The 27,571-nt window shown below is 35.4% G+C and overlaps 1 protein-coding gene and 1 long non-coding RNA gene across 3 annotated transcripts in view; one reads left to right on the top strand and one right to left on the bottom strand.

The window, feature by feature from the left end:
- atp7a (ATPase copper transporting alpha) overlaps positions 1–27,571 on the bottom strand; it is an 813,847-nt gene that overhangs the window by 353,025 nt on the left and 433,251 nt on the right. The window lies entirely within an intron of this gene.
- Positions 10,924–17,476, top strand: LOC141377509 (uncharacterized). Its single transcript, XR_012389726.1, has 3 exons — positions 10,924–12,648; positions 13,881–15,449; positions 15,499–17,476. It is a non-coding gene; the product is annotated as an uncharacterized lncRNA (long non-coding RNA).

Below are 27,571 nucleotides of genomic sequence, written 5' to 3'. Positions count from 1 at the left end.
TTCCTCATATCTTAGGCTATAATCTTTGATTGTTGGTTTGACATGTTCACCGACAGCTTCTAAATGACTGTTGCAATCAGATCATTCTCTCTGATGAAGTTCTGGATGTGTCAGAAGATTTCAGACCCTTTCCTGTGGTTTTACTTCAGTTTTAATGACCATCAAAACAAGAAACAAAGTATGAGTGCCAAATCTGATGACGCAATCAGCATGACTTCAAACAACCATGGAGAAATGTCAAAACAGGATTTTCTGGATTTATCATTAAGACATGTTAAGAGTAAAATTAACGCTACAGATTGTTTATGTTGTGTAAAAAAAAAAAAAATCACACAGTGCGAGCTGGGCTGTAAGGATGTTTGATCAGGGCTGTAGCTAATCTCTAAAGGATAGTGGATCCTGAGAGCCCTCCATTCCCTTGTCTTGATGTAGAATATTCATTTATTCCTTCATTCATTCATTTTCTTTTCAGCTTAGTCCTTTTATTAATCTGGGGTCTCCACAGTGGAAAGAACCACCAACTTATCCAGCATATGTTTTAAGCAGCGGATGCCTTGCAGCTGCAACCCATCTCTGGGAAAACTGGAGAGAACATGCAAACTCCACACAGAAATGCCAACTGACCCAGCCAAGGCTCAGATCAGCGACCTTCTTGCTGTGAACCGACAGCAATACCTACTGGACCACCACATTGTCCCAATGTAGAATATACATAAATTTAAAAAAAATAATAATAAATCCACCTGCCTCGACATGTCAAAACAGCAGTATCCCACAAAACCATGGACTCCTCAATATGGTTTTCAATCCTGGTTCTGAGGACCCACCACATTTTATCTTTCAACCTTATTTAACACAGCAGATTCATCAGGAGAGAGATCCATGAACTGAATTGTCTGCTCTACAAGATTCCTAAAGGCATCCTGCAGTATCTGGCACAAATACATAACACCAGATTCTTCATGACCTTTACGATACAAGATGGAGCCACTGTGCATTGATACACCTCTCTGTTGCCCAATTGTGTTGAGATCTGAGGAACATTAGGGCCAAGGAAACTTTAAACATGGTCTTTAAACTATTCCTGACCAATGTGTGTAGAGTGGCAGGATGCAATTTCTGATTGAAAGGGGCCACATCTACCAGGCAATATACATGTCAATAATGGGTGGATGTGTGAAATTTGCATCCTTTAGATAAATGCTCATTGCCTCACTTCACCAGGTAAACTGATGCACCAGGTAAACACAACTCAACTGCCCAATTCAATTCAATTTGTTGAGTTGAAGTTCAGTTTAGTTCAGTGTGGTTTAATTTTCACTGCTGAAAGTCCAAACACTAAAGAGCAAATCCATCGATGCACAGCTCCACAAGTCTCAAACCAAGCTAGATAAAATAAAATAAGAATCACCAGACCACGTGACTACTTCTCTTAAGTCCAATTTAGTTGTGGATTTAGCAGCTTCATAGACACTTATTGGTCTTGGGAGTATGATTTACACATTAGCACATTCCTCTAGTCATACCTATTATTAAAGGTTTTATGAAAGTGTGCCACAGTAGACCCTCTGCTGAATCAGATGGGAAAGCCTTTTTTGCTCTTGTGCACTGATGAACATTTGATGTCACACACTCTGAGTGTGTGTGAATGAGAGTGTTTGGGTATTTTACCAACACTGGGGGTTTATGAGTTAATGTATCCTCAGTGCTGGGTTGCGGCCGGAAGGGCATCTGCCATATAAAGCATATGCCAGAGTAATTGATGGTTCATTGTGACAATCTGGGAATAAGCTGAATGAAAGTATTTGATAACAAATTGTAAGGATGGCTAAGTCTCTCAATAATATCAAACCCTGAGAACTGTTATGGAACCCCACAAGGCAAGACCATGAGAATTGTCAGGCACTAAAACAATAAACTTTCTAATCTGAGAAAAAGATCAGATAGGAAACCAGTTGTTCAACTGTCTCAGGCCCCGTTTACACTAATGCGTTTAGTTTGAAAACGCATAAGTTATGACAATCAGGGAATAAGCAGAATGAAAGTGTTTGCTAACAAATCTACCCAGACCTTACTACAGGCAGGCCTTGCACCAGGATGGCATAACTTAGTCACTTATATGTTATTATAACATATAATGTCCATTACAATTTCAGGAGGTAAAATCTTTTCATGGCAGTTCCTGCTACCACTTGTCACTGAATCTGCCATAAATCGGTTTGATTTATGAAATCTATTTTACTACAGTATCTTCATATTTGAGTCTTCTGTTTTCTGGTATAGAGCTTGTGAAATTTGCATTAAGAAACACGTTTTTACAACCTCTCAGGCTGAAAGATTTCTCAGCCTAAAGTTGTCGCATTCCACTGTACATTTCACTGTTTTCATATGCACACTGGAGCAATGATCTGCCAGAAAGTAACCAGTGGTGCTGCATTCGTTGAATAAAAAACCAAGCCTGAGTACTGAGATGGCCAAGTTTGGCCTTGGAGAGCTACAGTCCAGTAGAGTTGGCTCCAAGTAAAAAAACACACCACAAAATCTTTAAGAAAGGCCTAAGGGTTACTACAGAACTACAGGCAGGTGAGTTCATTAAAGATGGAGTTGGATCAAAACTCTGACTGGTCATAAAGTTTTTTGGCTTGCTGTATTTTTTTATTATTATTATTTTTTTTTTTTAGATGAACAGTTCATTTTATCATTGTGAATGCATTGTAAGAGTGAATCACTGAGATCAAATTATCTGAAGGCTTTAAAGTGGTGGTTGGTTTAATTGTTTAAATCATTATTGTAAATGTATTTTAAGGTTCAAAGCGTATTTTCATATGCACAGCAAGGAAACCATGTACAATGAAATTTTTACTTTGCTGTCCACACAGAATGGCGGGCAATGTATAAGGTTGTGGTGTAATGTTTTAGGTACAGTATATTAAAGGTATTTTAAAAAACATATAATAATGAATTAAACAAAGATTCAGAAGATACAAAAAGTTGCATTCACTGGCAATTTTTGTGAGCATGCCATTGCAACTCCAAAATTCACTTTTTTTCCCCACTGTATTTTGAGAAAATGTACCCCTTTTAACCATACATAGCCTTGAGTTGCTGCTGGCGATTATTTGTTTGTGTGTACACAACAAGGTCACTGTTTGATCAAGGAATTTTGCTTTATTTACCAGTAAGCATGCCAAAAAAAAACAAAAACAAACTCATCATATTCTCATTTGGGCACTTTTTAGGCACGAAACATGATTTAGAAATTTTTTAGCTAATATATAAGCTATTTAACAGCTTTCCAGCTCATTAAAAAATATTTCAAATATTTCAAATATTTTGTTTCATTCAAAAACGGTATGGCTTTTTGTATTGTATATTAAAAATGTGACTGCACATTTACATTCTGAATGCAGTCAGATGTCAAATATTGTATACCATGCAGCCCTAACTAACTATAAATAGCAAACTATGAATACTGTAACATTTTGAAAAAAATAAAATGACTTTAAAAAAAAAAAAGATTTCAACAGTCTACATTGTTACCAAATACATGGTATTAAAACTTAAGTAATTTAATAGAATGATGCTGGGAAAAAAAAAAGATTAAGATGTCTTTTAAGGTATAGGTGTGTATGTGCATGTTTATACATATACATTGAATTAAATCAGTGTTGAAAAGTCACGTTATTACAATTGATAACCAAATACAAAGTTTTAGTCAATAAATAAATAAATAAAATGGCTTCATATATCACTAATTGGTTCAACAGATGGTATACTGTGGTTAACAAGACCTTTTTAATAGATGCAGTAATTGGTACACTTATGACCTGTCAGATCTCAAGCCATTACTGCAGTAAGCGTCCCTTATTTCTGGCTCTAGTTTGTCAGTCTGTAAATGCTTGATGATATATTAGTGGAAAAGTGTTTGCTGTGAGAAATAAAGCAATTACACTCATTATGTCCATATATATGATTATTTTAGTCATCGCATATCCCAGAGTCCACCAAAACAGCAGTTGCCCTCTTGTTCATTGGCAGTAGCACCGCAATAAACCGTAGGGGGCCAATTAGACAGTAGAGATGCCCGGACGTGATCTAGCATTTACCAACACATGTTCTCACTCAGCTTCTGCTTAGATATGAATGCAAATTAAAATCCTTTCAAGTCTTAAGAGCAAACTATAGAGCATAGATCACATCTATACTTAATATTCGTGCAGATTAATTGCTTGGAGCCAAACCAAATCATATTCAGGGTGTATCTGATATAAAAGTTCCTTTGATAGACCAAGCCATAAGCAAAAAGTGATGGCTAAGGGCCGTATCTATTCCAATCTACATATTTTCTCAATTCCCTCATTGGCCTTGAGGGTCAACAGCACTTGTTCATGGCAATGCTCGCTTCCAAAAAACTCTCGTCTAAATGGAGGGTGATTATTTTTTGGGGGGTTTTGTAATGATGTCTGTGAATGGGGCCTCTGGCAGTTGAAAATATATTCAGCTGAGGTCAACTCTGACCAGGCCCCGCAGTACAATCAAATCAATAGACACTTCGAAAACACAGATGAGAGTTTTTACACGTGAATGGCAGGGGACTGATACAGACATAAGCCCATCTAAAATCCTTGATGAAAAAACAGCCCTGAGGGGAAAAAACAAAGGCTCCAGTAGCACTTATCTTTCGCCAAGCCTCAATGGCAAATGAGTCCATCTATCCAGAGCTGCTTTTGGATTCTGGTTGATTCAAGTCTCCTGCTCCCGGAATACAATTTTCTCAATTTGTTCCGGCAGCAACAGTGTAGTTAAAAGTCAAAACATTTATGGAAGACTAATGTATAATGTCGAAGGGTTTTCATCAGTCAAAAATAAATTGAAAATAAATGTATTCTGTGAATTTCTGGTGCCAGAGAGAGAGAGAGTGACCTCACTGGCCCTTTTGAGGCAATCATCATGCACATTTTTTATGACCCTGTTGCTCTTTCATAACATAGCGATTGAGGCACTTAAGAGAGTACATATTCCTGTTTAATAGGCCAACATCGGTAGTGATATGCTATTTTAATGATTCCACCGTAAATGTGTTTTAAGCTGACATGCTACCTGCTCCACTTTTAACAAAGACATCTCACCCCACCATTTGTCAAAACACTGCCGGTAAATTGATGTCATAGTAGAGGCAGCAACACCTCTCACCTTTCATTAATGCCTGCCCACATTACAGTACATGCACAGTACAGTGAATTGCATCATAATGGTAAGTGCCAGTCACTACACCTACTGCTCACCATTAGTTGTGTCCATGTAGTCTTCAATGTAATAAAACCACAATTTAGGTCCTTTTTTATATTTGAATTAATTTTTGCTGGATTTTTAATGCTTTAATTTATCAGTCAATCAGCTAATATCAAATGTCTAAAAAGCAAGATACATTGGATAAATCCTGCATATAACTAGGAAAGGAACGTAAAGTAAAAGGCACACTGGTATATATTAACTTATGTTTTAGGATGAGTGTAATATTTTGAATTTCTGGCTCGGCTGTATGTGTACAGAGCATTAAGCATTAGGCCTGTGTGATTTTAGAGTCAGACAAGAGTAAATATATGTACACAAATATAGCCCTGCATGCTGAAATTCTTCCAAATCATATTACGGTCTTGGCAGTAAACTTTTATTACAAATTTAATTACTGTGGTCTCAAACTGTTTCATGGCTCCTTATTGTTGTTAAAATAAAAGAGTACAATCATATTTCAACACTGCTGGGACAAATGCATAAATTAAAAGTGACACATAGATGGCTAATGATTTCATTAGCAAGCCCTAGCACCAAAAAAACATCAAATAAAAATACAGTGCCAGTTGCTATACATTGCTCAGCATTTACAAGTTCACCCCTCACAAATCTCTCTTTTTAGTTCATATTTTAACAGGAAGATATACAATATTTTATTTGTGCATATACATTAGATTAGTCAGTACTGAAGCCAGATCTGGAGCTTATCTAACAAAATAGCTTACGATAACGGTCCACAATATAGTACACCCAAAAACTAGTACACCCAAATGTATACTAAAATAAAGTATATAAGGTAATAGAAAAATACTAAATACAAATTTTAAAAAATAAGACAAAAAAAAACAAGCAAAAAAATAAATAAATAGTTGAAGTTTTGTAGGTTGTTATTGTTTTTTTTTTTTTTTTGCATTATTTAGCTTGAATTTAATTGTATTATCTTTAAATTTTAAAATATGTTTAGTGACTAAAATGTTATTTTAATAAATATATCTGTTTAAGAAATCTGTTTAATTCCAATGCACCAAAATACATTACCTATATCGATAAATCGATAAAAATATTCAGCTTCAAAATGGGGTGTTCAATTATGCTAAGCTCTTTACTTTTTCATTTCAGTGTTGCAAAACATCATGAACAATATGTCACCTTAGAATTAGTTGTTTACATTTTAAGAATTTTTATTAAAAAAAATAATAATAATGTTACACACATACTGTTTGCTATGGAATGCAAAAACTTTGAAGTGTAGTATCTCAAAATCCTTTAGAACACAGATAGAAACTTATCATTCCAAGGTGATGAATAATGTGTAACTAGAGTGACAGAGGAACTCAAAAATCAAAAATCAACAAAGCAAAAAAATACCATTGGCTCCTAACAATACATTAAAGTCTTACAAAACAAAATGATGGATCGACTAATGTATAATGTCGAAGGTTTTTCATCAGTTAAAAGTAAATAGGAAATAAATGTATTCTCTAAATGTCCGATACCAGATAGAAAGCGACCACATTGGCATTTTTAAGGCAATCATCATACATTTTTTGGCCCTGTTGCTCTTTCATAACATGGTAATTTAGGCACTTAAGTATTGGTAGTGCTATGCTATTTTAAAGGGTCATGACTCACCCCCCCTTTCGGTTCAGGTTTACTTCAGAATTTTTTTCAAAAAGTGCATGATAATGGGCATGAAGCTCCGCGAGCAAAGGAAAGGAGTGGGCGTCGCCATCAGAGCAGGGGAGAAGGAGGGGAGCGAACAACTGTTGTGTTGTCAGTTAGCTCACAAAATGAGACACAAACGGTAAGACACATGATTTTATAGTTTACAAAGTTTACATGCAAAAAAATAAACAGTAATTTAATGCCCTGCTACAATTGTTATTCGTAATTTTATATACACACACAACAACCACAATTTATATCATTATAGAAGATAATCATGTTCATATAAACACTATAAATAAGGACTTTTTCCTCAATCACCAAGTCTTAATGCTGACTCAGTGTAGCAGGTCTCTTTCCCTGTCTATTTTAACCATTAGCCCTGCTGGTAATCTAGAGGATTTGGGCAAACACAGCAGCAAGGCGATGTCTCTAAATCTGAACGAACTCCTGATAAAAGACAACGTCCACCATTCTCCAATCCTGGTACTGCTCACCCGACAAAAATGCTTGCTCCCCACAAACAGCTTTGCTGGCCCTGACAGGATCGCAGGGAAAAACATGCAACAAAACCCGTGGATTATGGAAACAAACACAACCCTTCATGAACAGCTAAATACTGCATGCCGTGGGTCCGTGGATGTGGTCTCACCCATCAACGTAGGATCTCACAGCTTCACACTGGCAGGTCTGCCTTGCCTAAGGAAAGCACGTGAAGTCATGAACAATTAAGCAGCAGGCTCTTCTCATATAAGAAAACTCCACAATGAATAATAATGAAAAACCAATGTGTCATCTTTGCACTTGCAGTTTTGCGCTACGTCGCTGATTTTGATCCCGTCACTAAAATTATTTTAAACCAACAAGCTGAAATTAGCTGACAAAAGCTCAAAATTATCCAGTTTTCTCCAATATTTAAGCTAACAGGTGCTAACATTGTCTTAACTCATGCTCAATAAACACAAATCTTTTAACATTGTAAAAAAAGTACTCGAGGGTTTCGTGAACCTTTAATGATTCCATTAATGATTGGGGTTAATGATTTCTTCTAATACAAATTAAGAAATTTTAAGTAAAATGTCATTCATAGGGCTAGAGAAAAAAAATACCAACAAATCATCAAATGATAATTGTTTGTACAACAGTCTCAAAACAATTGTTATTATAGTCCATTAAAGATTATGGCGATAAAGTAAACAAATGCAACAACTGCATCAGAAAACAAATTCTTAGCACTGCTATAGCTTGGATGACAAAATTTCTTAATTAGTTAATTAAAGCCATGAATAGTAATTTAGGAGTATATTTTTAAACAAAACGCTTTTTATTCTGATACTCGTGCAAATCTTTAAATATAAACTTTCAATATGCATTTTCAAAATTTAATAGTAATAATAATAATAATTATGAAGGTTGTGCACTGTCACAATCATGGTTATGTCAGACAGTCTCATTAGCAACAGTATCTCTCTTGTGATAGATGGAAACAAGCACTACACATTATTTACAAACATTCCGAGAGACAAGGACAGAAAAAAAAGAAAATGACATTGGCTAATGTCACAATTCTGAGGTCTACTATGAGCCCAGTTTAGCTGGCTAGCCAAATAAATTTCTGCCAAAAAAGTTTTTTAGCCAATTTAATGTGGCTCTGATTTTTTCCTCTCTTTAAAATGAATGCTTTGGTGAATAACTGAATAATTTGGTGGGAACTCAATGTGGTCATAATGAAAAGGTATCTTCTAATAGACTCTTAAGTTTGTTCATGCCAAATCAGAAACTGACATGGTAAAGGAAAAATGTGTAACAATGAGTTTGTTTTTGACAAAAATATAAGTTGCTGCTGAGTATTGTTGTTGCTGTCAAATACACATACAGGACAAGACATTCTTCTGCAAATAAAATACATGAAATTAGCAGTAGAAAATCTGTACAGGTGACACTTTATAAAGTGAAAGCTTTCTAAGTGCACACTACAAACCACTACACCAAACAAAGGCCAAGAATTTAAATGTTCAGCAGCTAACTCATCGGCTTATTATTTCCAAGGAACCAATCAGCTGTGCCTTGTAGATGATGATACGATTGCTAGTAAGGACCAATCAGTTCTCACCATCGGATAAACCTTTGTATTTAAAAACAGTTATATTCATTCACTCATTTCCCTTAAGAAGAGAGCAACATTACGAAACTTTATTAGATATATTATTAGAAATATTATTAAAAAACTAAAAATACTTACATTTAAAATAATAATATATTCTAAAATATAATTTATTCCTGCTCAGTCAAAATTGAATGTTTCAGCAGTCTTTACTTTAGTCCTCAACATCACATTGCCACACATATTTTAGTTTTAAATGTGATATACTTTTTTCCCTTATTCTTTGTTAATTAAAAATCATTTTTGCAAATAGTTTTACATTATATATGTTTCAAAAGATAACATAAAACTTTTTTATTTCCTGCATCAACATGAGGTAAACACATTAACATGCATTATGCTGTAAAAATTAATACTAGATTCAGTTTTTTAGATGTCTTATTGAAAATTACCATCATACATTATTTTAATTAAGATAATTTTAGATACATACAGCGTAATCAAACATGCATTCAGTGTGAAATTTTGAAATGCTTCATTTATATCAGGAGCTGTAATGAGCAAGCTTGACATGGGCAAATACATTTATGAAATGCATAAATTCACACAGAGGATGTTTCTGTGAAAATGTTGTAATGTGTTGTAAAAATTTATAAAAGCACCAATTTACATTTTCAAGAGTGCTAATATGAGTCATAAAGGGAAAAGAGTTAGCATTTATTAGTAGAAGAGATCAGAGTTCTTATTAAGTTTTGTTTTACCAACAGTCCACCTTGTTCATCTTGAAATATAGTGCTTTGAGTCTATTGTAAAATGCTGAGCTTATAAAACTGGTGAGCAGTGTCTATGTAACATGCCAGGCCGTTGACTGCTTTATAGGTCTGAAAAAGATATTTTAAATGCAACTCTGGCAAGAACAAGGCAGGAAAAAAACACCATGGAAGAAGAATCAGTTTGAGAAATTTTGGAAGAATCAGCATTATGGATCTGGAAAGTGTTTGCAAGCCAGATATAAGCAGACTACTGTGAAGTAGCACCACTAATGGATTGCTTTTGTTCATCCATATTGCAGTCTTATCTTTATTAATAATCACTGTTCTCTAGGGACAGTGGCTTCCAGTCCCGGTCTAGGAGTGGAATATAAACTGTATTAACATTTAGAAATTTAAACTGGTAATTCTTTCACCTTCTATTAATGTTATGTTAAAACCAATAATGTAATGTGTCCCAAAATGCACTAGAAAACATTACATTATGCTGGTTTAATGTTAAAAGATGATTGTTATTCTTTTATTGGTGTATTTGAAACCATTAAAACAGCTGTGATGGTTCTATTGTTTGTTTGTTTGTTTAAAACAAAAATTTTGCAAAAGTTTTCTTAATTAATTTTGCATTTAGAAGTTGAGATTGTTGAGCAGTTGAGATGTTGGATTATACATTTAATAGGGTTTCTCTGTGCAAATTAAAATCAGAGCTGTGCTGCAGCTGTCCAGAATGCTTTCATTGAGCTTTTGCTTCACATGAACTATATGTTGCATTCAAGTGATGTCATAAATATAATTTTTGTGAGTTGAATGCACGTGATCGTGCACCCTGGCAAACTTTGGATTTCCGTTAAGCCCTGAATTTCTGTGTTTGGGTTGGTGCATGAGAAAACCTGTTGAATGCAACGGATGTTATCCCCCTTCATCCTGTGAATCCATCAAGTGGTCAATATTAGTGCAACAAGATGCCAAAAGACAAATTTACAGTCTCCTTCTATAATCCTCTTTGCTGAAGCCTAGTTCACACTACAGGATTTTAAACATCAGCAGATCGCTTTGCCGTTCACACTACATGACGACTTTGTGTCTTTTAATCTCTGTGGTGTTCACACTATGCGACACTACGTGAATAATCCACAAGAGGGGGGTCACACACTACATGATCTGACAACAACTCATTCCCCAACAGCTCATTCAAGCTACCAAACCACAGCCAATGAAATTTTGAGGGAGGAGTCGTCAGAAAAAGCTGAACACTATTGGCTGCTTGTGTGCTGATTACATCACTGACAGCATTTCAAGCTTTCCAGAAAGCAATTAAAAATATTGTCAAATCAGCTGATGCATCATCAGCGGATCAATCACTCATCTGCAAGGTTCGAGTGGATAGATACACAGAGTTTTTAATTTTTGTAATTGTATAACTCTTTAAAATAAAACTAACACATCTATAACACCTTGCCGCTTTCTAACTATCAGTGTATTCCTTTCTGACATTATTATTTTTTTAATTATAAAACAGTAAAGAACTGAGCATTTCTGCCTTAAATTACCATATTGGTCAAAATGACTGCATGCATGTCTGATACTTTTCGCTGTGACTTTAAATATGTGTGCATTTTTTTTGCCTAGCAACTTCCTGCTAACATAAACAAATTTTTCTGATGGCAAAAACATTAATTTACTTCAGATATTTTTCAAAACAGCATATTCTGTGCTGTGAAATAGCTCCTGTTTGAAAGTGAAAATGAAAGCCAAGGCTTTTGCGTGTTCTAGTATCTTAACTGCATATTTATAGGTTGTATTTCCAAAAAAGATAATATTTTTAGGGTAATGGTGTCATTAAATATGATGCCAGATATTCAAAGCTTAATTTTAATATCTCAATAATAGCTTTGAATGTAAATATGTTGTGACAATATGGCGTTTTATATGAGAAAGGTCAGAATGAGCAGTATGGTAATTCTAATAGTTACAGAATTCTAGTTCCACTGTTAATATATCCTACTCTTATTTCTGCGTTAACGCAGAATGAAGCGAGTGCACCGATGCCCATTCTGACCAATCACAGATGTTTCTGTTGAGCTCCTGAGCACGCAGGCATTCAGCTCATGCTGATATGCTCTCTCATTGGCTGCAGCTCGTCACTACATCTGACCACAGGTGGGGTTGAGTCAGCCGGCTGCTCTGGAATATTCAGCATGCTAAATATTGGATTTTAGTCTGCGAGGTGTCTGCGACGCGTCAGCGAGCCTCGTTGATGCGTTGTTCAGTAGTTCACACATAAAGAGTGGCGAGCGCCGTGCACCCGCAGATTTCTTCCCGATCACAGCCCGATCTGTCGGCGAGCTCGTTAACTTCCAAATCGAGCTCAAAGCAGGCTTAAAATCCTCTAGTGTGAACTAGGCTTGATTCTCATTAAATCTTGTATGTGTCATCTACAGAGACCAATGACAAAAATTGTTTAAAATAATTTTAAAAAGTCACACCATTTAAAAAATATAAATACATTTTCTAGCCATGGCTTAAAACACTTATGAAGCTACATCTTTTAAACCATTTAATTTTTTTTTTTTTGATAATCCTTTTTATTTACATGATCTGAATGATATGTGGACCTAAAGCTTAAAGTGCTGGAATACAGTTATTCATGAAATTGTAGAGGTAAAAATAAGCTTTACTTCTTGCCTGAGTGGTTGCTGAGAACTGCTCAAAAAAGGTAAATGTACTTATTTTAGTACCCGCCATGATCTGATCAGTGTGTGCACTTAAGAAGTAAAGGCATTTCAGACCATCCTGCCAAATGTGGTGCTTTAAAGGGTCACGAAACACCAAAACACATTTTTTGAGCTGTTGACAGTCGTGTATGTGTCCCACACTGCTAAAAACACTATTAGGACACCTATATTTCACTAAAAAGTGTAAATTGGTTGTTTTTGCGTTATTTCAAGCAAATTCATACTTCCGGTTTGAAACGAATTTTTGAAGCTGCGTCACGGCCATGACATAATAGCGTTGTATTCCAGCGTGCGGACTGGGCGTCTGTGCCAGAGTGAGTCTTATTACGTCTTACAGTGTGTTGCATTAATGCATGAGTAAGGCTTGGTTCAAACCAATCAGCGCGCTCTATTGTGCAACTTCATTAATATTCATTGCTGTCAGAGTGTAGAAGGCAGAGACGCCACGTTGTATTGGCAAAACAAGCGTGAAGTGTTGCTTTTATAGTTTTCTGCAGTTAAGTTTCGTTTTCATTTTCTCTCTGTGAGAGCTCTGAGTCATGTGTGGATTAACAGTGTACGCGACGCTTGACAACCATAACTTATGTGTCTAAGGAGGAACATTGTTTACCTGAGAGCTGTTCTCATCTGCAAACGCTGAGATCGGGATTCGCTTGTAGTCTCCTCTAAATAAAGACGCGGCTCTAGTTGCTGTGGATTGTCCTGTCTCTACAGATTTGGTAAGTGAGCGACCAATGCTCTTTGTTTATTCAGTTCGTATTTTATTCGTATCAAACAAACTATTGCACCAGTGTAAACAAGTTAGCACTAACAGTTACAACCAAACTATAACCTCGTGTTGGATTTAGTGACCGGAATAACACACGCGGCTTTCTGACTCTACCTGCCGTGTGCATCTAAGTTTCCGGGAAATGCTGAGTTTTTTTTCTCTCATTCGCCATGCGGTATCAAACATTGCATGAAAAATACACGCTTAGAGCAGATCCTCGAATCAAATATCTCGTTTGTCGGGAGGGACATGAATGAATTCCCTGAATGAAAGAGCCAAACTGCAGTTAAAGTCCCCCATTTAATAATTTGGCATATAATTCGACAACAGATGTCCATGTAAACACAGTCACATTGTCCGCTGTGGTTGTGTGTTTTGACTCTGAAATTCAGCGCGCCCAAATAGACACTCCCACGCCAAGCCTCTGTTCTTCCTCCAACACAACCCCCCTAAACAGAGCTGGACACGCCCACTTTTCTGACTTTTTCCAAAGTAGAGTTGTGAAAACACCCTGCTAAAACGAGGGGGTTTCATGGCCCTTTAAGGACCTACGGCCTGCCTGGACACATTTAGGAAAGAAGATGACAAGAATGAAGAAGAAACCTAAGGTACACAATGGAGTCACCCTCTGTACTTGGTACTTGTAAAAATAAAAAATATTAAAATGCCAAACATAGTATTAGTTTGGTAAAGCTGGACCAATACATTAACCAATACATCAAATCTGCAATATACGCATGATTTAGTGAAACTGAGGGTGACTCCCAAAATTGCTATATGATGACTATTTACAACACATTAATTTGTTTCTTAATGTGTAAAACATTTAAGTTACTACCAATCCAGGATATTGAATCCAATTAAATGTGTCATTATTATAGAATTCATGTAAAATTTATGTTTGAATATGCTCGAATTCTAATTCATTACAAGCCTTTATAGTTTTAAGGACACAACTGCTAACACTTACATATCAGCATCTAATTAGTATTCATCAAACTGGCCCAGAATCATTAGAAAGTAATAAAGATGAAGTAGGGTTGATAATATTACTTCTGAAATCGCCACAAGAGAGAAAAAAGAAAAAAAGCTGATATCAAGCAAAGTCAAATGACTATTCATAGATGTAGGGCAGAACATATGTGAATACATTTCTGAAAGGTCATCATCATCATTATTATTATTGATAACTATATTTAATGAATAAGGTATACCTTTATTATGCTTAATACTTAGTAGTATATAAATATATTTTATGCCAATCAGTAACTCTAAAATAGCTAATTTACTTCCTTAAAAAGAGCTGTTATAACTAAGATCTTTGCCAATTTCTGTGGTCCAAAAGTAGTGACCAAGAGAGCTTAACGTGCTGCAGTGTTGTAAAGTGTAGATGCGAATATTTTGGTCATTGGTTCTGACGCATTTGTTGCTTGAACAGGTCAATAAAAAAGTGAAATGTCCATACCTTTGCAAATAAAGTTGAATATTCCAATCCATGTATTGTCCATTTTCTCAAAATTAAAAGTAAACATCAAAACAAACATTAACCCGTTCTCACAGCCATGCCGGTCAAAAAGTTTGTTTTGCCTTCTTCTACACCTCAGATCGTCGTGAGGAGAGCATAAATACCATACACACCCTCTAGTGGTGCGAAAGAAAATTGCAACCTATAAATGGCTCCAACATGAAATCCCAAGTAATTACAAAAAACACCAACAATTTAAGAAAAGACCCTCACTGGTTTTACAGCATAGTGTTCCAAATCCTCACAACACAAACACATTTACAAAAATGTGTTGCATTTTCACAGTGCATGCAAATATCAAGAAACACAACAGAAATGTTTCAAGGGGAGCCTAAAACGTGATTAACCCGGCTGGGATGATTTTAATTGTGCCGTGAATATTATTCAGTAAAGTTGTAGGTGATCTTTTAAAGGTACGTTTTTTAACATCCTGGCACATTTTCCTCCTCTTTTGTCTATTATTAGGCTAAATATCCATAACCTTAAGAGCTGGGTCTGTTACTTTTTAGGCTCCTCTTAAAATATTTTCATTGAGATCAATTCTATTTCTGTTTAGGGACTGCAGACACCAAGTGATGAAGATGTTTTGGTGTATTATTTTTTTTCTTCCTGCAAATATATTCTAAGGTGGACAACAGTACAGGGTCTTCGTTGTCACATTTTTGCCATTCGTTCTCTAATTGAGAAAAGTCAGGACTGCAGACAGGTCAGTCAGGTACCTACAGTATATCCTCTTCCTCCGTAGTCAGAGCTTTGAAATATGCATGGATGTTCCTGGGCGTCTCCAAAATCTCTCAGTACTTTACAGCTTTAAATGATGCCATTACATGCAAGTTACCTTTGCCAAGGGCACCGACACAATTCCATACAGAACCATGACAGACCCTGGCTTTTGAACTTGTTGCTGGTAACAGTCTGGTGATCCTTTTCTTCTTTGGCCGGAAACTTATGGTGTCCATTTCTCCCCCAAAAAATACCTGAAATACTGATTGATCTGACCACAGTACAGTACACGTGATGGTCATCCCAGATGCCTCCAAGCCCAGAGAAGTCAATGGCACTTCTGGACACTATTAAATTGGGCTTCCTTTTGGTACAGTACAGTTTTAACTGGCATTTGTGGGTGTAACTACATATTGTGGTACGTGATATGATATCTGCTGATATCACTTGTTGATGAATGATAATTCTTGATGCAGTGCCAACTGAGAGATTGGAGATAATGGTAGTTCAGCTTGCGCCCTTATCCTTTAAGCACTGAAATTCATCCAGTTTCTTTGAATCTTTTAAATATGTTATGCACTATTGAATGTGAAATATTCTTCCTAACTTAATTTCTTCGTAACTTTCTTTGAGAAACATTCTTTTTAAACATTTCAATAATTTTCTCATGTATTTGTTGGCAAACTGGCGATCCTCTGCCCATCTTTGCTTCTTAAGGACTAAACTTTTCATGGATGCTGCTTTTGTACTAAATCACAATTACAATCACCTGTTTCAAATCACATAATTATTTAACCAATTTACCTGATTACCAGCCTTAACCTGCTCCTGTCCCAACTTTGACAGGGAAGGATGTATATTTAGAAATGAAATGAAGTTGACCAGACAAAACAAACTATAATGTCTGCAATAACGTCATAGCAAATTTGGAAATAACTACTTTCTTTTTATTATATGTGTTTTCCATACTGTCACAAGTTTTTCTGATTTGCTGATGTAAAAATAAATATTTAAATCATTGTTTATCATTTTATTTTCAAAAATATATGACATTTTGTATGGGTTTGAAGAATTAATGACAAAAAATTCTAACTACTAAAATAAAGCATGCACATTTAATTTCAATCCTCAAATCAATTTTGTTTGAAGAAACAAAAATGTCTGGGTAAAGAAATCCTTCAAAGTCTAAATGATTTACAATTTGATTTTCTTTCTAGCCACGTTTAGTTATGTACAGTAAAATCTAGATAATCTGGACCATCAGCAGCTGTGAAATTAAACTGTTAATGTCAAAGACAATGAAGTCAATTTCTTCTACCCGAACACAAAGATTAACCACTACCCAGCAGGGAGATAATTACAATCTGAACATGAGGATGAGTCGAGTATGGGTGAAGGAAAGGTTCAGCAGTGTAGAAGCGCTGTTGACTGTATCAAATGATCTGTGCATACAGAGTGAGGTTTTTGTTCTCTGTCTACACCAAAGTAAGATAATGCTGCACACAGGTCACTGAATATCTAGTATTCAGTTCAGAATTTGAAAGAAGCTTTATCATATGCCCTTTAACAATCACACCATTCATAATTAATTCTTACCTTTGTGTGAACTGACTCCAGATGAAGCAAAAGACAAAGTTGGTTTTTTGAACATCACCATGTTACTCCTTACCAGCTTTATATTTGTAGCATGTAAAATAGATTTTTAGTAAAATGTACCAGTGTACTTTAATGTCAAGCAGTAAGCAGAGGTTAAATATGAATTTTGTATTCAAAGGATATTAACCCTCCTGTTGTCTTAAAATGTATACACCATTCTCCCTTTGGGTCAAAAATGACTACCTTCACTAAACTACTAAAATAAAGCATGCACATTTCATTTCAATCCTCAAATCTATTTTGTTTGAAGAAACAACCTTCATCACAAAGTCTTTGAATGTCTAGGTTTTCCCTCATAAGTTTAAACTATTTCACCAATGTTTAATCATTCAATCATTTCTGAATAAAGCAAAGGCTATATTTTCTAATGCCAAAAGTACCTGCATGAGTTTGCAATGCTTTTAGCAAGACAGTATTCACAGACATTAAGCGGCATATTTGTATTTATACTTGCCTTCATTGAAATATGACAAAAGAATTTTTTTTTCCTAATGTTGGGGAGATTTTAGAAAAAGTCACCAAATTTCAAAACCAAAAAATGTTGTTTAGATTTTTTTCTCTTCTGTTAAAATAGATTATGAGACAATTTGACCCAAGACAAAGTGAGGGGTAAACCACAGGGAAATGAGAGATAATTGATCCCAATGTGAAACTTCTGTCTTGTTTACCCACCCTCATGGGTCACCAATTCCAACTTTTGTTTTTTTTTGCAGAAAACTTAATGACAGTACTTATAACTAAAGCTGCATGGGAGATTTCTTTACCTCCATTAAAAATTATATCGTAAAGAGATTTTAAGGGGAATGGAGGGAACTTATTTTGTGAAGAGATGCAATTACTTTCTAGTATGAACAAATTTAATCTAGACTTTAACTTATATAAACATTGAGAACATTAATCAGTGCTTCAAGTGAGCATGGCTGAGCTTCAGTGACCAAAATGTGAATATTGTAATCACTATACATTGATCAATGTTTAAATGTGTCAGCATAAGTGAAGTGTCAGTATAAGTCAAGTACACACAATTTAACAATATTCTCAAAAGGTAAAGTATATTTCTGAAAGGTACATAAAAAAGGTAGATTGAAAACATACATTCTGTTTTTTTAGTGTTAATAATACACCTTAAAGTAACCTCTTTTTGTAGGAGTAAAGCCTACGTTAAATCTATTAATGTTATAAAGCAACTGTGTAAAATTAAAAGACTTGTATTAAAAAAACTATTAATTATGATCTCATTGCAAAGTTTTGATTTTGATTAAAAACATCTCCATTTGAATTACAATGATTTATTTTGGAATAACATGGCAGAATTTAGATTTTGAGGTGAACCTACATCTTCAGATTTGTACACTTCAATACAAATCAAGTAGTGTAAGATGCAGATTATTGTGCAAATGCAATTTGTCAAATTTGGTTAGATATGTAAATATAAACAGCCAAAGAATAAATTTTATATTTAATTTCAAGCAAACACTTGCACTTAAAAAAAATAAACATGCTAAATAGTTTTTCACATCAAAAAAGAAGAACTGCTATGTGAAATATCCAAATATAAGCCTTACAGCCACATCTTCTGAAATTTAAGAATTACTTTGTATTTTAAAAATTTGAAAAAGCGATTCTCTTATACAGTATTTATAGATTGAATTAGTCTGTCTGAAAATCTGTTGTATGTGTGGTAGTACTCTCAATGGAAAGGAAATCCAAAGATGAGTTCATTCATCAAGGCTTTTAGTACTTAATTCACACACACATTCACTAAAAGAAAAAAAAAAAAAAACAGACAGCATGCTCCATTGATTACCTTATCTGCTGAATGTCAAAAGGGAAGATTAAGCCATTCATTTCCATACAGAGATGAGAAGGTGTGAGGGATGGGGGTGTACTGATGACATGTTTTCCTCTCCCTGCAAAACAGTTATGTAAATGATCCCAAAAGAGCCACAGTGTTAAATCTGAATGACTTAAGACGCAAAAGCCACAAAGAAAAATGTCAAAAATAAAAATCTTATGTTATGCTGTATTTGAAAAAAAAAAAGTAAAATATGTTTTTTTTTTTTTTTTTTTTTTGTGGCACATCCATGCAGATATTTTAAGGCAATATCAAAATTTAAATAAACTTTATTAATTTGTTAAACATACTAGTATGACACAACAATATCATATAAAAATCTACAATTTAGATTATTTTTGTTGGTATTTAATTTAATTAATAGACAATAGAATAAGTTTTTAGCCTACTGTTTTTTATAATCATACAGCACAAGATTATCCTAATTGAAATCTAATAAAAAATCTAAAAGTAATCAAAAAGTATTCAAATCATATTGCCTGAAATGTGTCATAGATTATGTTAGTAACTAACATCTTTATACCTTATGACACAAAAGCCACAAAGAGGGGAAAAGAGAATTACACTAGAGCTTATATTCTGCAGTATTTGAAGAACAGAATAAAATATGGCTTGTTTAAAATCTAGGTCATCCTATTTTCTTTCCTTTTTGTTGCACATCTACTTATGATTAGGGTCTGTAATGACTTAGCAGATCTTAATAATAGCTGCACTCTGGAAATACAATGTTACAGTGCAATTTGGTACAATGCATTAAACAAAAATCAAAAAGATGAAGCCATTCATCATTTTAGACAAAATTGTGTGTGTTTGTGTGCGTGCATGTGTGCTATCAAAAATAAAACCAACGTGAAGATTATTGATTCCCGCTAGTCAGCTTTGACGAAGACAATAAAACTGGCTGTTTTGTCACAAAGAGAATGAAGAAGAATAGGAGTCATTTGATGTTGTCGTTTTACTCAAGAGTTTTAGGCCAAAGAGAGAGAAAAAAGAAATGGAATCCACTATCAATATCAGGACAGAAGAAATGAATGGACCGAAAATGTGCAATGTATTAATGACATATTAGGGGGAAATTAGGATGTGAAGAGAGATTTAAAAATCCATTCTTTCATTTTACAGCTTTATCATAATGGCTGTGAAAGTTTGCTGTACGTCTCTAGGGCGCATTGCATGTGTTGAAATATGCAATTTTAGACATTAGAGCAGAGAAAAAGATAATTAATACATAAACAATAACATCTTTAAACAAGAGCATAAACATAAACAGAGCTAGAAGAGTAGTGAGCTATAAGATTATAAGAAAAATGCAATCGATTTCACAATACCTGTATTTAGATTATAGTATATTTTAATATATTTATTTGAATATATTTACGCTATATTTTATTGATTACACGATTACATATTGACAAAATGGCAGTGAATTACTAATAATGCAAATATTATTCCTAATTTAACTATACTGTATGTCTTTGGATGACTTTTGTCTTAAAAATATATTTTTTTCATTCATTTGAACCCCTTTTTGTATCATTGCAGGAATTTTCAGTGATTTTAATAAAATTTGTTTGAATAAATATAATATTTTTATATTTATATAACAATTTAACACAAGATAATTTTATTCAAATCAAAATATTGACCCTATTTTGCCATAATAATGGCCATCATGAAGGACCGCGAGGATGATCAAGAATATATGAGGCTTCTTGTGGAGTCATGAGCAAGTAAACGCATATAAATGTAAATATTAAGCATTAAGTTATTGTAAATGGTTGTTTACACAGTTCCTTTGATTCTTATGTATAGCATAGTTTTTAGCACACATAAAGACTGTTAATGACAGGAAAATCATTGTCAAAAGAGCAAATGGGGATTGTTTTCAGAAACAATATTTGTTATGCTGGTGGAAAGTCTCTTCTCTTCCTGATGGCAATCATTACGTAATTCAAATGTTCACTGATGCTCTTCAGTTTAGTCTCATATTTATCAGGGGTCTCCACAGCAGAATGAACCACCAACTATAATAAGGGCATATTTTCTTTTGCAGCAGATGCCCTTTCAGCTGCAACCCAGAACTGGGAAACACCCATATACTCTCACATTCACACGCACCCATAAACTACGGCTAATTTAGTTCATCCAATTCACTTCTGCATGTATTTGGACTGTGGGGGAAACCAGATCACCTGGAGGAATCCAAGTCTCAACTCTATCAAGTGACCTTCTTGCTTTTGTGACATACGGTTCAGACATTGTAGTTGCGGATCCAAATGCAGCATATTTAGTAAACAGAAAATGGTCAGATAGGCAATAGTCAATCACAGAAGATTGGTCCAGGTGGCTAACAGCAAAAATCAATAAACAAAGCGAGGGTCTGGAAACACGGCACAGAAAACAAAACAAGGAAAATGCTTTGTGATGCTACAGGTTAACTAAGACTAAGCAAAGTAAATGAGAAAGTGAAGTGTTTATGTGGTATGAAATGAGTGAAATTGAGCTGCAGCTGTGTGTGTGTGATCAGAAAATTGTCAGCTGTTGCAGACACTGATGGGTGCAAAGAGTTATGGGAGTTGTAGTTCTACAGGCAAACTGTATTATGGATTTGGTGGAATGCGTTAGTAAGGCTGATTTACCGGTTCGTTGTCGGTCAAATGAATCTTATGCTGAACTCTGTATAATTAGATCATCATCTGAAGCAACCACACCTGAATACTTTCCCAACACCTTTTTTTAGGTTAACCTGCAGTTCAGGTGTGTCCCTCATGACAATGTGATCCAAGACTCCCTTTATGTGTGATTTAGAGCCCTGACCTCCAGCCACAGTAACTCTTCCAGAGCCTGCAGAGATTCGCTGAAACTTCACTCAAAGGACGAACTTGCAACATTATCATCTAGCAGGAAAAACATCCCCACATGCGCCCTGGGCTGCAGCCAGAGGTCTTCCTGAGACAAGTTAAGCGCTCTTACTGGACACACAGGCATCTCAATTGTAACCAAAGTAGGTAAAACAAGGTAGTTTAGTTCTATGAAACATACAAGGTAATCCTTTTTACCATGTTCTATTCCCTTGACCAAGACAGTAGCTGCAGACCAAGCAGGCACATTAGTAGGTGTTTTACCTGCAATCCGGGCAACTGAAACTCGTTCTGCTGGAAGGGTACCTGCCAGTTAGAATCAATCATCCCACTAAGTGTAGTGTTAATTTCAGCATAAACAATCTATCTGTGCTTACTAGTGATTTTCATTCCAATGAGCACAGCAATTGATGACGAACTAAGGGTGCTTTCACACCTGCCTTATTTAGTTCGATTGAATCGCATTAGAGTTCGTTTCCCCTTTTGGTACGGTTCGTTTGGGCAGGTGAGAATGCAGCAATCTTGAAGAGGTGGTCTCGGTACGCTTTCAAACGAACCCTGGAGCAGTTCATTTGTGTTGAAAATATGATCCATACTAAAACAGGTCCAACCGCAAAAATTACTGCGCGTTTTGGACTAATTCAGCTGCCGTAGGCCGATGCGCTGTGCATTATGGGATATGGAGGAAAAATATTTGTGGACAGCGCTTTACCAACAGAGAGAGAGAGAGGGGAAAACATTACCTGATGGATTGTTGGTAATATTTTCGCAAGATGACCATGTTGCAGTTTAGCTAAATTAATTCACGTCTCCTCCTGAAGTGACGAGCGATGCATTAAACACTGTTTTCCAGCCACGGCCGCACTTCATTTTCGAAATGTATAGTTTGTCTAAAGCAGGGACACAATCAGCCAGCGCAGTTGTCCCTCCAGAGTAAAAGATTTTGTTTACCTGCAGGACTTCACTGGCATTTTTCCCGCACGTGTATTCGGACCAATCAATAAGCAGTTTAGGAAATATGTTCAACAACATCTGGCCAATGAGAGATGAGGATTGTGTCAGATGACTGCATTTTGGTTCGTTTCAACTGGTTCGGACCAAAGCCAGCAGTGTGGCGTGAAAACGACCCAAAGACAACAGAAGATGCAACAATGTATCATTTATTGTTGTGATGTGAAACAATTTATTGTACAAATTATTGTACAGATATGAAAGCACCCTAAGATTTTCTTTGATGATCAAAAACCCACACTCTGGCAAGACCATTCCTATAACCTCCATGTCCATCTTAATGTAAGCCAAATAGGGAATGTGTAAACTATTAGCTTATGTGATCTTCAACCAACCTGATGTGGACATCACATCACTGTCATTCCTGAATAAACGCTCTCAGAAGAATCCTTTGGTGATAGTACTGTCCTGACTACCAGTGTCAAGCAGACATGACATAAACACACTATTTATATTTCTAAATCCACCATTAGGCAAGTCTCAACCGCTCATTCAAGAAACCTATCCTGACTGGCTCCTTCAGGTAGTGGACCAGCAATTTCTCCCTGTGTTGCCTGACCTTGTCTTTCATGCTCTTCAGCTGTGCTGGCATCACTCTTTGGTCTCCCGTCTCAGTGTGCAACACCTAGCCACATGCCCAACCTCATTGTATCTAAAACAGATAGGTTCTCCCTCCTCTGTAAACCTAGCAAGAAACTTTGAATAGGGATTCTGCTGCGCTGATGCTAATCCTTGTGCAATCAACTTTTTTGACAGCCTTAGAGAATGAAAAAGGTACAAATGAAAAAGGTGCAAATAAAAAATAAACAAAATGTGAATACTCAGCATCTTAGGTAGACAATAAAATGCACATATGAAACACAGAGCACCCTCTTGTGGCCATATACAGAAAAACAGGTTACCATCATGAGATCTGAACAAGAAGTTGAAAATCCAATCCCTTTGAGGCATTTATCAAACAAAACAAAGCTCAAACAAAATGGCATTCCTTCTGGTGCTCGAATTCACCCACTCATTTTCATTCACTCCTATAAGTGGACTATTAGTAGACTAATTTCCAGGATAGCAAATGAAGCTATAAGAGGTGATTTCAGATAGAGCCATAAAGTAGCCAGATCTTATTACCTAAATTGTGGAATAGATTGTTACTAACATATTAGCAAATTAGTTTTTGACTAGCTTTTAAATTAAGATAGTATTTCAAGTCCCAAAATGCAATGAAAAATTCACCCTCACAACTGCTAGTAATTTATCTCTTTACTTTCTCAATAGAAAGCACATGCTTATTTCTTTAATCCTTTATTTAGTCAGGCTAACACAGGTGATTGCATCTGTGTTAGAGGCTTGTGTCTTAAGAGAGCTGCCTTTGATTACATGTAAACAGCTTCTCATCAGCCTGCCGAACACGAGCCCTCTTGACTCCTCTGAGTTCACACTTACCACTGCTGGGCTTTTATGCACATGTTGCTAGGAGACAACTTTCAGATGAATCACAATCATTGTCAGCATGTGCCATTTCTAAAATATGCTCTACGAAAAACAACTGACAATAAAAAAAGTAAAAATGTAGATGTGGGGATTAACTGCTATTGAGGTTTGGGCAAGTTCCATGTAAATGATTCGAAAACATTTTGTTTGTATATACAGCCACTGCAAAACAAATTAAGGAATACAATTTAAGGAATACATCTAATTTATGTTCAGGTCAATTTTTGCCTTTTTCTTCTTCGAATTTTTCACATATGTTGATTCATGCTAGAAATATGCTAGCAACATGCTAATCTATGTTCGAAACGCTGATATACTCTAGATCATACCGGTCAATCCAAAGATACTCACATATTTTATTTTTTATCACCTTGTTGAAATGTTTTACCAAATCTCTCCTGTATTTATAATCTTTCTATGAAAGATGACAGTGACATCTACAAAGAGCTGACTTTCCTAATACACACATTGTTGTGTTCACTTAGTTGTTGTTACACAGAATGACACTAGGTGGAAATATTGCGTTACTTATGTGAGAACAAAAAAGAAGTCTGTAACAGTTAAGTGAAATTTAAACTGGAGTAAAAGTGTATTCATCCAAGAGATTAATGTGTCATCCTTTATTTTTTTGTTTTACCACTTTAGAATCCAAATACTGTAACCACCAAACCACCAGGGGGCTCCCTTGCTCTCAATTGTGATAAACAAAAAAATGTGATGAAGAACTTGAAAATGCTTTAAAATGATTGTAAAAATGGCAGTGTTGCCTTTTTTTTCACGGAAGAATTGCACCGTCCCATCTTTCGTTCTTCTCATGCAGCCTTAAAATTAGTCAATCCTTGTAACAGTACATGATAATCAGTCAAGCCCTATAATGGTAAAGAGACACCAAGCATAATACTGAGCAGACACATAATACCATAAACAAGTTCATAATGGTGTGTTTTATCTTAAACACAGCTAATTATGTCTTGAATGAGCATAAACAGTAATAAAAATAATCAAATGCTTGTCATTAGCCCCTTTTACACATACAGAACTTAAGAAAAATTACCAGAAATATTTCCAAAAAGAGATTATGTGTGAACTGGCTCTTTTTGAAAATACCGCAAATTTTATTCGCCAATTTTCTGGAAAGAGAAGTTGTAACAATTCAATTCAATTCAGCTTTATTTGTATAGCGCTTTTACAATGTAGATTGTGTCAAAGCAGCTTCACATAAATGGTCATAGTAACTGGAACAGTGTAGTTCAGTTTTTAGTGTTTAAGTTCAGTTTAGTTCAGTTTAGCTCAGTTCAGTGTGATTTAATCATTACTGAGAGTTCAAACACTGAAGAGCAAATTCATCGATGCGTAGCTCTAGCAATCCTGAACCATGCGAGCCAGTGGCGACAGCGGAGAGGGAAAAAAAACTTCACCTGATGGGAGTGAAGAAAAAAAACCTTGAGAGAACCAGACTCAGTTCGGCACGACCATTTTAATTTCTCCGCTGGCCAAAAGTCTTGTGCAGAGCTTCAGTCACCGCGGTGGGCTGGAAGATGGCCTTCAGCGAAGACTCGTATGTCCCTGGAGCGTCGCTGGAATCAGTCTCAACATTACCAGTAATTTCCCTAAAAACAAAAGCGAGGCTGCGATTGGAAGAAACCTAGAAGTATAGGATCACCACTGTACACATTGCAACAACATGCTGTTGACTACAACCCTCCAGCTGTTGCCACAATTTAAAATTGAAGATATGGTGTAAACATCACTTTAATATCATTCAGTTAAGTTTACTTTATACAATCAAAAGCATATTAGGCTTTAAACTAAATCACAATCATCATAGGCTTCAGTTCATGGCACCAGGTAAACAAGGGTGAGGACGATTCCTTCAGTAGCACACCCTCGTGCTGTCTGTAATTGTGTTGTCCCAGTACTGAAATTTGAAAAAAACGTCTTATTTCCTGCTAAAATTTAAGTGCCTGTGAGAGTTTTCTTGAACACCGCTGATTTACTATAGTATTCACTAGTACTCAACAGAAGATTGTGATTGGCCATGAAGGTCATCAGCTCATCACTTTTCACCAAGTGCAAACACATACTCAGACACTGAAGCATTTCAAAGTCACGAAGATCAGTCAAGACATCAGCGGATCGCTCGTCTGTGTTTGCATGCACTAAACATTGGTGAAGTGCAATGAACTGCAATGAAAGTGTACAATTCTGTCACTTTCTCTTCGCTGATATGATTTACAGTATGCTCACTTGTTTTACTGATTAGACTATGATGAAAAGTCTTATATGTCCTATATATGCCCAGATGTATGCAAGAAACTTATATGACCATGTATATAAAACACATAAAAGTCCCATAAATGTCAGAAACATAAATGTCCACATATATGCCAGAAACACATATGTCCATATATTTTAAACACATATATGTCCCATATATGTTAGAAACATAGATGTCCATATATGTCAAAAACATATATGGCTTCTACATGTAGAGCACATGTCCACATATGTTAGAAGTACACATGTTCATATATGTAATACACATATATGTCCTATATATGTCCACATATATGTCCGAAACATATATGACCCATATATGTTAAATACATGTCCCATATATGTCCACATATATGCTAGAAACATATATGTCCATATTCGTTAAACACATATATGTCCCATTTATGTTAGAAACACACGTCAACATATATGCCAGAAACATATATGTCCATATATGTTAAACACATATATGTGCCATAAATGTCAGAAACATATATGTCCACATATATGCCAGAAATATATGTCCCATATAAGTCAGAAACATATTTGTCCACATATATATCAAAAACATATATGTCCCATATATGTAAGGAACATGCGTCCCATATATGCCAACAACATGTAACATACATGTATAGGACATATACGTCAAACATATGTCAACATATATGCAAGAAACATATGTCCATATATGTTAAACATATATGTCCCATATATGCCAGAAACATATGTCCACATATATGTCAGAAATATATATGTCCATATGTGTTAAACACATATATGTCCCATATACAACAGAAACATTTGTGTCCATATATGTCAGAAACATATATGTCCCCC

Source organism: Danio rerio, chromosome 14, assembly GCF_049306965.1.
Source record: "Danio rerio strain Tuebingen ecotype United States chromosome 14, GRCz12tu, whole genome shotgun sequence".
NCBI classification, from domain to species: Eukaryota; Metazoa; Chordata; class Actinopteri; order Cypriniformes; family Danionidae; genus Danio; species Danio rerio.
Note: the sequence above shows the minus strand (reverse complement) of the source record. Positions and strands in the feature narration are given on the sequence as shown.